The sequence below is a fragment of the Tauraco erythrolophus genome, chromosome 9 (genome assembly GCF_009769465.1).
Source record: "Tauraco erythrolophus isolate bTauEry1 chromosome 9, bTauEry1.pri, whole genome shotgun sequence".
Classification (NCBI taxonomy): domain Eukaryota; kingdom Metazoa; phylum Chordata; class Aves; order Musophagiformes; family Musophagidae; genus Tauraco; species Tauraco erythrolophus.
Window position 1 is genome coordinate 3,998,237 of NC_141473.1, and position 13,288 is coordinate 4,011,524.

Here is a 13,288-nt window from a genome sequence, read left to right on the forward strand (position 1 = left end):
CATTATCATTTTGATTATATGCTCCTCTCATTTGCACTATTGGAACATTATCTGTGGTACATTCATTATTACTTTATAAGAAACTGAAACTACATCCCTAAGATGAATTGTAAGGAAGGATTTCTATTTCCTCAGATAGATACTTTGGCTGAGAACATTAAGTGGCAAACATTATTTGTAAAAGTTTATTTTATTTTATTTACGTAAACTCTAAAAGAAAGAAATAACATAGATATTTCTAACAGACAGAAGAGCCTGCGGCTAGTTGCAACAAATGACTGCAATTTAGAATTCATGTACTATTAAGAAGTTCTGATTAAATTGTAAGTTCCTTTGGAGGAAAGAAGTTGAATAAATGAAAGTCTGGCATTGGCCCAGTGGGTTAAGATGGGCAAGGGTTCAACAGCAGCTCACGGGTTCCTTCTGCCCCTTTGACCCAAGGTCTCTGAAGATCAGATCCATCACGAACCTGACAGGAGAGGGCAGAAGGTCAGAAAGATGTTTGTGCTTAATAGCCCAATTGGGTTTAAAACAATGGGTTTAAAGAGATGCTGGACCACCTGTATGGCTGGTGAGCATCCATCACTGCAGCGCAGTACGTGCCTGTGGGTGAGACCACCTTGCACTGTGTGTCCACAAACAGAGGTGGCCTTTGCCCTGGGGAGTTTACTCCCCACCTTTTCTATGTGTTGCCTTTACCGTGCAGGAGGCTTCGTCCTTCTGTACACAGGGGAAGGGAAAACTACCAGGCACAGAGACCTCACCCGGCCCTCTTGGTGCAGGTCCATCCCTGCTTCCAAACCAAACTGCCCCACTTCTGCCCAAAGTACCTGGACACAAATCCTGACCTTATGAAAAGTCTAAAACTTCCCATGACTGCAATACAACCAGATTTTCACAGATCCTCTGGCTGAATGGTGGCAAGAGCACCTGAGTCGTGAAACGTTCCATATTTTTCTTGAAGATGTCCCTCCTCATTGCAGGGATGTTGGACTAGACGACCTTTAAAGGTCCCTTCCAACCCAAACCATTCTGTGATTCTATGATTCTGTGACTCAGTGGTGCTGCTCAGCTGCCATGGCCAAGTAGGACATGACTCTCACGTTTAAAGGGCATCTGTTGTCTCAGCTGCCACAGAGTAATTAAACCCTAAGCTGAGGACGGAGCTGGACCATCTCAATGGACCTGCTAATATGTGAAGCCATTGCCAATTTAAAAAAGATACTTTGTGACTTCAGTGGAAGAAATCACACTTTGCTGTGTAGATAAGGGAACATTTGCAGGTTGATTGCAAATCATAAATATTTGATGTACTGTAATTACTTGTTCTTAAGTATCATTTTCTAAATTATTATTATTTCTAGTAAATGCATAGAAACTTGGGATGGAAGAGTGAGTTAATGCAGTAACATGTCATCACTGAAGATGGGGGTTTGTGGAAGGTTGTAAGTGAATTGTCTTTTGCTTCCTCCCACCTACCCTATCACAGACCCCTGCAAAAACCAAAATCAGTGCTCAGGTGATCCCAAACTTTGCAGGAAAGAAATTGTGGGCTATGTGACACAATTTAGATGGTTTCTGGCTGCCTAATGCCCAGCTCTGGCTGATATTTCTAGTCTCTGGAGATCCAAACTCATCTAGGCACGAAGAGCCTTTAAAAATAGCATTAGTCATCAACTAATAGAAGCTAAAAACAACAGTGATGCAGGCCCGTGAGAAGAAGGGCTGGAGTTCTGCTGTGATTTTGTGCTCCCTTTTACTCCTCCTGGCTGTGTCATCACTGTGGCTTTGGGCAAATTATTTAACCACTTCTTCCTCAGAGCCATCAGTTAAATGGATACCATAATTCCTGTTTCATGGGTCTGTGATAAAGGTTCAGCTGATGTTTGTAAAGCACAATGAGATCTCTGATAGGAGGCATCCTGTGAAGCATGTTCATCTTCAAGCTGTTCCAAGGAGCAGGATGTGGGCAGTCCAGCAGGCCAGGGACAGAGGTGTCACTGGGGGTGAACCACCTGGGACTTTCAAGGTCCAGTCCTTCTCTGCTCTAGCAAATCCAGTCTTGACCCTCTGGGAGACTACTTGTAGCCAGATCTCCAAATCTGAGTTATTTTTCTCATATATCCCACCCATCCCACCCCAAAATTTCCCACTTGCCAATGTTGGGTTTGAGCAGCTGGTGGTGAGCCAAGGGCTGCAGCTGCAGCAGCCTGGGTGGAGGTTTCACCTTCCAAGGCATGAAACAGCATCCTACAGCCACCGCTCCAAACCTGGGCACGGCACTGGCCGAGTCCCGGATGGTGACGGAGGTGAGTGGCCACCACGGTCCCCTCTCTGGCCAGTGGTTTCTGGACCAGCGCTGGATTCCTGGTGCTTGGTTGGTTTCTGCCTGACCCCTAGTGCTATCCAAGCGCACCGATTCTGCGGCTCAATTATTACTTACAAGTTGGTAAACAGAAGGAAAATATTCAAACTAATCTGAAATAAGTCAGATATACTTTTTTTCACCTCTGGGGAGATTTTCAACTACAACAATGTAGCTTTGAGCTTCTGACAGATGCTAATGAATTGTTGTTTACATGTTTGATTTACTGCCTAAACAAAGATAAGACATGCTCTTGAAAACACATTGAATGCACAATCCAAACACATCCATTAAATCTGTCACAATAAACATGACAGCTTTCTTCTAACCTAACAACTGGCATGCCTCATTTGCATATTAATGAGAAAACTGGGATCAGTCTGCACAAATTGCTTCTATCTTGCGAAGGGGAAGCACTGACTGACAGTGCGGCTCTCCGTGGTGTAAATACAACAAGTAAATACCTCTGCCATCCTAATGGATTTTATTTTTATTTGCCTATTCGGTTCCACGGTTATTGATTAGTTGTCGCTGGCGAACTGCAGTGGCAGGTGTTACAGCTACAGGGACAGACCTTAAAAGAGTTCCTGCAGCTTCCCGGGTGCCTGAGGTGTCTGCGGGGCTTTGGGGCTGGCAGTTCCCAAAAGGGCTTCGTTAAAGGCTGCATCTACCTCGAACACCTCTCTGGTCTCCATCACCACGTCCCAGCACCATCACGCACTCTGTTGTCCTTAAAACGTGCTATACTGTCCCTAAACCAGCTCTGGAGGATCAGCCATTCTGCAGGGGGGAAATCAAGGCACAGAGGGGGAAAACTGTTAAAAAAGGCAACCTTGGGCCACTTCTGTCCCATTTCAAATGTGACTTGGGAGCAAAATTCTTGGAGTTACTCGGATTCCTAATTCTGCAAAGGTTGTACCAGAGTATGCTTACTCCCGTGCTATTAGCATAGCAGTGCCATCGAAATATCATTGAAACATGAGCTTTAGGCACAGCAATGACCTATGAAGGAGTTTTTCCTGGACCCTGGAAACTCTGCAGTCACATCAGCAGGGAGTTACACACCATCCCTGGAAGTGTTCAAAGCCAGGCTGGATGAGGCTTTGGGCAACCTGGTCTAGTGGAAGGTGTTCCTGCCCATGGCAGGGGGATTGAAACTAGATGATCTTTGAGGTCCCTTCCAACCCAAACCATTCTGTGATTCTATGATCTTTTTTTTAAAAAAAAATCTGCACATTACACTACATTTTAGAATACTAAAACCTACTTTATGTATCTCTAATTATCCAGAATTTAAGTATCTGGCCTTAGCTGGATGCCTAGCCTCTCTCTATGCCAGTGCAGAAAGCTCAGCGCCCGCACAGGGCACACCGTGCCACCTACGTCTGTCACCAGGCTCGGGAGCATTGCTCTGCGCTGCCTGCGGAGAAATCCCAGGAAGCCTCATCTGACTTTTGGACAGCTAAGGGAGATAAGATGAATTGCACCGTCAATGTCACCGACTTTCAATCAGGTTTACACTCCGAAGTGCTTAAATTACCTTCTAGAATGGCACTTAGTTTTCTAAATCACCTAGCTACTTTTGGAAAATTGGCTTTGAGCATCTATTGACCCAGTGCCGCGTGGCTGGAGCACTCAAAGCCTTCTGCTGTGCAGACACACCGAAGGCGAGATCCATGCTCAAGTTCAGCAGGGAACGAGCAGGATCCTCAGCGTTAGATCCCCAAGTACCTTACGGACCCTAGAGACCCTGTCATTATATACTACCATATCAAGGGATCACACCATCATACACGGCAGAGAACCTGGATTTTCCACAGAGCCAGAGGCCGTTGCAGCAGGGACATGGGCAGTTGCATGCTCCAGGTCAGAGGCAACGTGAAGATGAAGCGGATGCAATCCTCAAATCCAGCCAAAACCTGACGAGATCCAGAAGAATGGTAGATTTAGAATCCATATTTTCAACAGAAGAAGCTTTCAAGCACTGAAACACAGTACTTCTGACCAGTATGTGTGTGTGTTTGAAGGCACTGGAGAGCTATTTGCAGGATTTTGATCTGTCACTAGTTGTACACTTAAGGCATAGCTTGGGCTTTGGATTTAGGCAAGTTTCCTGTTGTAATAGTTTGCTTTAAGAGGCTGTGTGAGTAACACTAGAATGATCCAAACTGTTCCAAAGGACTCCAGGGAAATTAATGCACTCCTATGCTTTTGTTTTGAAGTTTTGTTTGGTTTTTTTTGTCTCAATGAACTACTTCTTCCCCACAAAATTGTGTGCATTGCTTTATTCTTCTGAGGCCAACAGAACCAAAAATTTCAGAAGGCTGATTTATCTCCCGTTCCTAGATTAAAAGGGTTGTGTTCAGTTACTCTTGGATATAGATTTCTGCTCCTCCTCTCTAAGATTCTGTTATCTGACTCATGTCTCCAGACGTTAGTGGTTTGCCCCTGAAGTAGTCTTTCATCTGTTTATGGCTGAACAGTTTGTGTGCTACTGGGGCATGGCATAATAACTGAATTTGTGTTAAATAATTAACATCAAATGAAACAGATTTTGCTGTAAATGTTATTCCAACCCAGCATTACAGACCTACATTCAAATGAATGAACGCACCCGGAGAAACCCAACCAACATCCCCCAAAACGAAACAAAATCCCAGACCTGTGACTTTCTCTGGTGACAAAGATCTTCATTCAAATGCAGAGACAGATCCCCCAGCCTCATTCAGGACGAGCCCTCCCTCGCCGTGGGAGGCTCTGGGGAAGTCCATGGGGTGTCTAGCAGAATAAGCTATTGCTCAACCATGCTGAGCAGAATTAGTTGCGTACAACGTACAAGCAACGAGCTGATTTAATTTCCCTGTCAATCAACAAGGAAAAAGGGCCAGCATAATGCAGATAGTCACTTCCCTTCAATCTGAGAAGAGCTTTGGGGAAATATTGTAAATGTCATAATACAATATGTTAAATATAGTAGTTAAAATACTGTTCTCCAGCCAAATTCTCTTCTTAGGCACATACACAACTCCCACTGGCAGGAACAGGAATTGTGCAGGGGAGCCCCAAATGAGGAAAATTTTTTCCAGGGAGGGAAGGGAAGGCTGGTCAGTGCATGTGTGTGTCTGTGTGTGCCCTCTGAACTGAGCGTCAACAGGGACCTGTGGATATGAAAATATTCAGGATGACTTTGAAGTCTAATGAGGAGTAGTTTTGGAAGAGATTTCTAATCCTAGGTCAAAGGCAGCATTTCTCTTCCTCCGTACTAATGAACCACGGACTAAGTAAGCGCAGGAGTGAAGCCAAGAAGATCCCAGTCCTAATCCTGATTTTAACACCCCCTGTTTGTGGTTGCATGCAGATGACTTAAAGCTGCTTATTCCACACCGTGCAAAACCTTAAACCTAATTGTCCTGATAAGGGCAGCAGCTGTGCAGAGGGGGAACACAAGGACTATGCTTCCCGTGTTCTGTGGTGGCTCTTTCTCGTCTGAAACGAGAGATTTGCTTCACCTGACACCATTGCTGACCAGCAAGCATCGACTCCGCGAGGTCCTCGTCTCCGGCACTTCCAGCTACAAACGGCTTCCAATCAGTTAACAGATGGATGAGACTAACAAATGGGGCAAAGCTTTGCTGTGGGGTAGTTAATAAATACCAGTAAATAAATATTTCCCTGGTAATGATGGTTCCAGGTGGTAGCTTAGTCTTCGTAATTATGGGAAAAGTAGGGTTTCGTAAGGAAGACAAAGACAGCGAGGAAGCATACTTCTGATGATCCCGTGATACCAGGATCACCTGGCAGGAGAAGGTGGTTTAAATAAAACACTGTGACACCAAAGATGTCGTCATCAATGCTTTCCATTTACTACGCCTGTAAGAAGCCAGAGCCATGCTAAGGCCATATTATGATATATTCTTCATGTTTGATCATATTCTCCTAGTGACCAGCAGGAAGCTACATGAAGTAGAAGTTGCAGGGTAATTAAAGAGCATAGAGTAATCAGCACATGTGGACACTGAAGGTGTGAGAACGCTGAAGGAGGAACGAGTCATTACGGCTCAGTGCAGTATAACTAGATGGGAGTCACTGAAGCTGCACCACGACTGGGTAAAAACCACCAAGAAGTTGAGTAAAAAGAGGAAGAGGCACAACCCATCCTTTGGACCTTTTCCATATAAATTTGTCTAATCTTTTTAAAAGCCATTAATTTTTTTCTTTTAGCTTTGATGCACCAAGGCGAAGGGATTTCACAGTATAAGTAGGCTTTATGTGAAAAAAGGGGTTTCCTGGTATTTGCTTTACCTACTGCTCAAAAGTTTTCATTTGGCATTCACTTATTCTTAAATTGAGCAACACATAGTCACTCCCATTACACCTCCTCCATGCCACTCAGGCTATTACAGATCTTTACCATATTCCCCCTTCAATCATCTCTTTTTCTTAGCTGAGGGGAGCACAGGAGAACCACACTGAATATTCGAGAGGTGAGCACATGTGCATTCATACAGTGGCATAACAGCACTGGGTTAGCAACCTGGTCTAGTGGCAGGTGTCCCTGCTTATGGCAGGGGGCTTGGAACTGGATGGTCTTTGAGGTCCCTTCCAACCCAAACCATTCTGTAATTCTATGATAATGTTGTCTGCTTTAGCGGTATTTTGTTGCAGTTGTCATGGTCTAAGGATACGGATAGAACAGAGTTCATAGACAGATGTAACACCTTTTATTACACTGACTTATATAGCTGGAAAAATTAAATGAGCTTTCAGGCACACATGCCTATAATATTCTAGTTGCCTTTCTGGCTGTCTATGAAGCTTTGACTGATGTTTCTTCAAACTATCAGCAGTGGCTCTCAGATCTCTTTGCTAAGTGGTAATAGCTGAAGAAGACCTCATCAGTGAGTAGAGAGAGTGAAGGCTGGGGGTTTTTCCGTTTGAGCTTATCAGAATTGAATTTGATCTGCTGTTCTGCCACGGAGTCATTTGGCACTGAGAGACCCTCCGCAGCTCTCAGACAGCTTTGCGTTTGACTTTTGCATCATTTTATATCACCATTTCGTTATCCATGTGTTTTCTGGAGGAAGTTTGTAAAGGGAGGTGAATAAAACGCAGGGGTCAAATGAGTATATGTGTTTCTTCTGCGCTAAGGTGCAGGTATCGATGGGCTCAATAGCTGTTCAGAATGAACAATCACTCCAATGTAAGAGTTTTTACTGAGGCATCGACAGCTCTTTAAAATTGCAGTTCATGCATACTTTTCTCATGCTGGGTCCCAATCATTACAGTTTCCAGCTGAGCAGCTGTCAATTTGGGCTTACCTCGCCTCTGGGATCCCAGTTGGGAAAGCCTTGTTAAACTCTCGTATTGCAAAGCAATCAAACATGTTTGTTTGTTTGTTTGTTTGTTTCTGGTGATTTATGCTTTGATTAGGCATTTGATATGGCACTGGTTAGGGTAAGGTGCAAGCAATCTCTTGAAACAGTGCCAGCACTAAGTCGATATTGCGTTAAGACTCATTTGTGAGAGAGCAGACGAGGTGCTATAGTGAGGTCTCTACATGATTCATATGCATCTACTTGGGTAAGGCAGTTGATTTTTTAGAATTTATTTAGATACTTGGTATAGTTACAACTGGTACAATTCCTCATGTAGGAACAGTTATAATAATAAAAAGTGTCTTTTGTGGACAAAACTTATTCTACTTTCCTAGATCATAAATATGCGAGTGGAAAGACATTGCTATTACTATATCTGCATGGACGTATAGACAAAGCCGTACAGAACAGTGGGAAAGTTTGAGAGAAGAGCCTGGGCAGTATCGAGGCCAGGCTGCGCTGCCTCTGGCAGGATTTTTAATATTTTTGGCAAGGGCATATGTTTCCTCCCCGGCTTTTCCGTTGCACTTGATCGCTTTGCTCTCCGTATCGCGCACAGCTAATCCGCGCTGTGCGACCCGCGTTTGCCAGCTCGGCTGGGGTGGGAGCAGCACCAGGGTCCATCCACAGCAGTGCTCATCCAAGGTGGGACAAAAAAAATGACAACTTTTAAGACAATGAAAGTTGCCAAAAAGTAAGTACAAAACCAAATGCAGAGCCGGCTGAGAGATATAAAAAGCTGAGTACGTTGCAAGAGCTCTCCTTGGCAGGCAGTGTCTGTTGAAGGGATGCTGCCCAGTTATGCTGACAGGTGGACACTTTTCCTGGAGACTCGAAGGAGAAAATGTGCTTTGCCTATATGAGAGTCCAGAGACACTTTTTTACCCCAAAAGAGATACTCCTCAAAGTCGGTAGCACCATGATGCACCACAGGAGTGAGAAACGTGCAAGTGAGTTGTTGGCCAGATGAGGATTCATCCACAAGATGAGCTCCTCCGCTGGTACCCTCTGACAAAGAAGGCTTGAGCACCACAGAGAGACTTGTGTCAAGTGAATGAATGAAGGGAAATGTTGGCGCCAGCCCTGACAAATGGTCAGCACTGGTGCTGCTGGGGAAGATTAATGCCTGCCTTCTCCTTACCTGCACCGACATGATGTTCTCTGCCACTCAGATCTAATTGTAGGAGCTGAGGCGTAGGAAATGTCGCCCTCACTTAAAACGTTATCACGTCATCAGTCCACGATGATGTGGAGACAAACAGGAGGTTAACAGATAGGTCTTTATCTTCCGCCTGCGGAAGAAGGTCTGCGTGTCTGCCACGACGATAGCAATCGCTGTGGTATGCGCTTTCCTGTGCTGGGAGGGAAATATAAAGTGAGGTCAACATACTCGACGAGGTGCTGCCAAAATATGTATTTCCTTTCTACAAACCTTTTTTGAAGAAAAGCCCCGTGCTGGAGACTGTAATTAATAAAGGAAGTATTTATACAGTGTCACAAAATTTACCAGTCACTTTATAAACATAGATGATCCATGTTCCCTGTCCCAAGGCACTTAGAGTCTAAAAAAGGCAAGAGACCGAGAGCAGTTTAGATGAGGGAGAGAGCAGGGATTATTAATGGTGAGAAGAAAGAGGACGGCTTGCAGGGAAGGCTTCGTGAGAAGGGAAAGCTTCATCATGGAGATGGAGGTGGCGGAAAGGCGAGGATGGGCAAAGTTGACGATTAAGGTAAAAGGATTTTGAAGGAGCAGGTACAGATGTGGGCGCACATCTGGGAACAGAGGTGCGGGCAGTGATGAGAAAGCTGTGAGGGGCAGTGGGAAAGGAAGATGTTGTGGAGAAAAAGAGCTTCAGGACGCGGGCTCTCATCGAGCCACAGCCTTGGCGGAGGGGCTGAGCAGAGGGCTGGAGAGTCTGGCGAGCTGGGAAAGCCACTGGACTCAGGGGAGATAAAGGGAAAGGTGGAGGGACAAGAGATGGAGAAGGGAAGAAAAGACGAGGAGTCATTGCTGAAAATATTGAATGAATGTGCAGTGGAGGGAGGAGAAGTGGGGACGCAAAGCTGTAAAAAGGAGAGGAAGCGAGATAAAGGAAAGGAAGTTCAGGCAGCAAGAGTTAAGAACTTTGCCATTGATTTTGGAGACAAAGGAGGAAAATAAATAAGAATGATAGAGAAGTGAGTGGGATTAGAGGAAGTGCTTGAAGATAAGCAAGGCAAGAAGGTAGAAAGCAAAAGGCAAAGGCAGGCAGGCAGGCAGCACAGGGAAAGAATTAATTAGGGTTGGACAACTGGAGGGGGCGGCAACGCAACCAAGGAGCCCGATCCACTTCTGACGTTGTAATTTTTCTCCTCTGGCGGGGAAAAAAAGAAATTAAGATTATTTTCAAATAACTGGGCAGTAAAACCGAGACATTGCAACTACCCCCACCCCATCACCACCTGGTTCAACCCCACGTGTGTCTTGTGCTGGCAGCACCAGGGTGGGGTTGCGGTGAATCCTGTAAGAGGCGATGCTGCAGCTCTGTTACGCTTGGTGAAGTTGGCCCTTATCCAAAAACCGCAGAGTTCAGGCAATTCAAATGTGCAGCAGTTTCCAATATTCCCTCGGAAAGATAAAGTCCATGTATGTCTGAGTTTTGAAGTAGTAAAATGCCACAGTATTTTTAGTCTTTGTTTGATCAAAGAAAAATGAACCAGATAGACAAGTAAAAAATTACCCAGGAGCTGAAGTCACTGGTGATGTCTTTTATTGCGCTATCATACAAATAGGAAGGATGTTCTTTTCATCTGACATAATGAAAAATGTATACCCTTTTCAAACTCACTGGTATTAATTCTGAAGTTAGCCCCAAAAAAAAAAAAAAACAAAAAAAAAAACCCCAGACGTTACCTAGAACTTGACGACTTCTGATTAATTTAATAGGAAAAATCTCTTGATATCAAATACCAGCTACTGTTCAGGAGAAGGTGAAGAGAATATGAATTTTATTTTAAACCACTCTGTTATGTACAAGTAATGATAAAGAGAATTTTTCACGCTTTTCTCATACTAATATTTATTGTTCATACTAGAATAATCAGGCTGGGAATGTTCTTGTAAGAGGTAGGAACAATTCACTCCTGAGTAGGTGCAGCTCAGAGCGCTATCCAATCAAGTAGGCAAAATATGATTTTTATCCCGTTTGAAAAATGTTTTCTACTCCAAAATACCAGTGCCTTTGCATCACAGAGGTGTCAGCCAACACTGGGGCCATGTTGTGCAAATTATGGGGGTCCCTTTGAGCAAGCCATCCTTCATCCTGCCTTGCTAGGCCTCCAAAGTCCAGTTGGAGACCAGAAATGAAGTGGTGGTGGTGTATGACTGGGGACACACACCCACAGTGAAGTGACTTTCCCAGGGTCGCACAGGAAGTCTATGGCAGAAATAAAACCTGAAATCAGATCTCTTGGGTCCCGTCCAGTTCCTTAACCAGAAAATGCTCTTGCCACATCCTGTGCAAGCGTGTGTAGCAGCCCCTGCAAAGCAGACCCCGAGCTATGGTAACTGCAGGCTGGTGGGTCTTCGCTGGGGTCTTACTCTGCACTTTTTAAAGCCGATGGCGAAAGTCCTGCTAAATTGAATGGCCAACAGTCAAGCCCTGAGGTGCTCTCATGCTAATTATGTCTTTCATTTCGTTTTGCATGATGTCAGTGAAAACGCATTCCCAGCACACAGCCCTTCGTGGTTTTGAAGCTGGTGATGGCCATATCTCGCCGGCATTTATAGCCTTGCCTTTGTACCTCGTTAGTGCACCTTTACACTGCAGTAAGGAGAAGCTTATGCTTTCACCTGCAGATTTTTATGGTAAGTCATAAAGACTTTTGAGCTACCGTTTATCATAACGCCCATTAGACATCAGGGGAATTTTGAGCTGAATCTGGAAGGCAAGAGAAGATCCTTCCCAAAATATAACTCAGGGTGGTATGTGATTGAGGTGCAGCCAGAGATCCTGGGGAAACTCTCCTGGTTCTCAATGCAGGTACAGTGGAGAAGTTTGCATTGAGCCATGAACTCCAGAGTTAATGCATTTCCAGTTTATGTTTGGTAGCCAGTTTGGTGGTAGACCACATGTTCTTACTTCTGAATGTGGTCACCACTGATCAGATATACATGATCCAGAAGCTGAAGGCTTTTGCTGCAGCGCGTAGGTAATCACATCTGTAATTTTACATTCAAGAGAACGATGGAATGAAAAAAAAAACCACCAGCCACAGCCCACGTTCTCGTGATACTGAGAGGCATGGAAGCAGGGGGAAAGATGACTTAAAGTCTTGCTTTTGTCTTAAATTTGCAGCAGAAATTGCAATTTTATTAGAAGTAGTTTTGGCAGACTTAATACAACTGCTCCCATGATCTAAAAAATGTCAGTGTGAGCAAATGATTGTAAGCAAGTGGCCCTTTGAGTGTAGAGTCTGAGGCACTCAAACACCGGACCAACGAGGACTTGCAAAAGAATCTAACCATGCAGAAAAGAAAAATGAATAGGATTTATTTTTTGGTTTTGAAATCCAAATTAAGAAAAGAGCATAAAACAGTAAAATAGTGAGAAGAAAGTCTTTGGAAAACAGTTAGCATACTGTGTGATACTCTGTCCTGAAAAGGATTTTGCTTACAGGCAGTGTGGAAATGCCCAGCAGATCGTCCCTTTAGAGCAACGTTAGACCCTGAATCAGGAAAGACGACCCCCCACACACACGTCCTGAAGGGCCTGATGACCAATACTTTCCTGAACCAGGGCCATAAGGTTTGCCTTTCATTGGAATTTATAGCTCAGAGTGGGTTGAAATGGTTCCTTTTGACCTTTTCTTTCTTTGCCCATCCCGCCTGGATGACCCTGATCCCCCCACCCTGAGCCAGCAGCTTATTCCAGAGGCACATGCTGCAAAGGCCAGTGAGTTGGATCCAGAAAGGCTGGAAACCACGGACCCGATGGATGTGCAGGGATTAAAACGCCTGCAGTCGCTCCTGATACTGGTTTGGGCGTGGGTTTTTTTTAATGACAAGCCAAAGTGGGAACTGCCTTGCACACAGAGGAACAGGGATTTGTGGATCGGAGACCATGGCGTGCTAGATGAAAGGGCACGTCCTCTTTCTTGCAAAAGGGCCTCGCAAGCAAATCAGTGTTTGTTGCTTCGTGCACCTTCCTGGTAGGAATCCTGTCTCCAGGTTAGGAAGATGAAGCAAATGATGTTCTCATGTTTGTATTTGATTTGTCAGCTGGAATATTTAAAATGTTTTTCTTCTGTGTACTCAGCATGACTTAGAGGCACAAAGAGGAAAATACGTGGAAGCAGCTATGAGATGCTCCTGTAGAGAGTCTGGATGTACAGAAATCCAAAGTTTCTTGCCTAGCCTGTGAAGCACTAGCCATGCTTTCTATGGACCTGTAATGTTGGCACTCTTTTTTTTGCATAAGAATAAGATGAAGATCTCCTTGGTGACCATGCCTCCTTTATTAATCCTCCCAGTGTGGTTGCTATTCAAATTCAGACCAGTTTTCTAGCC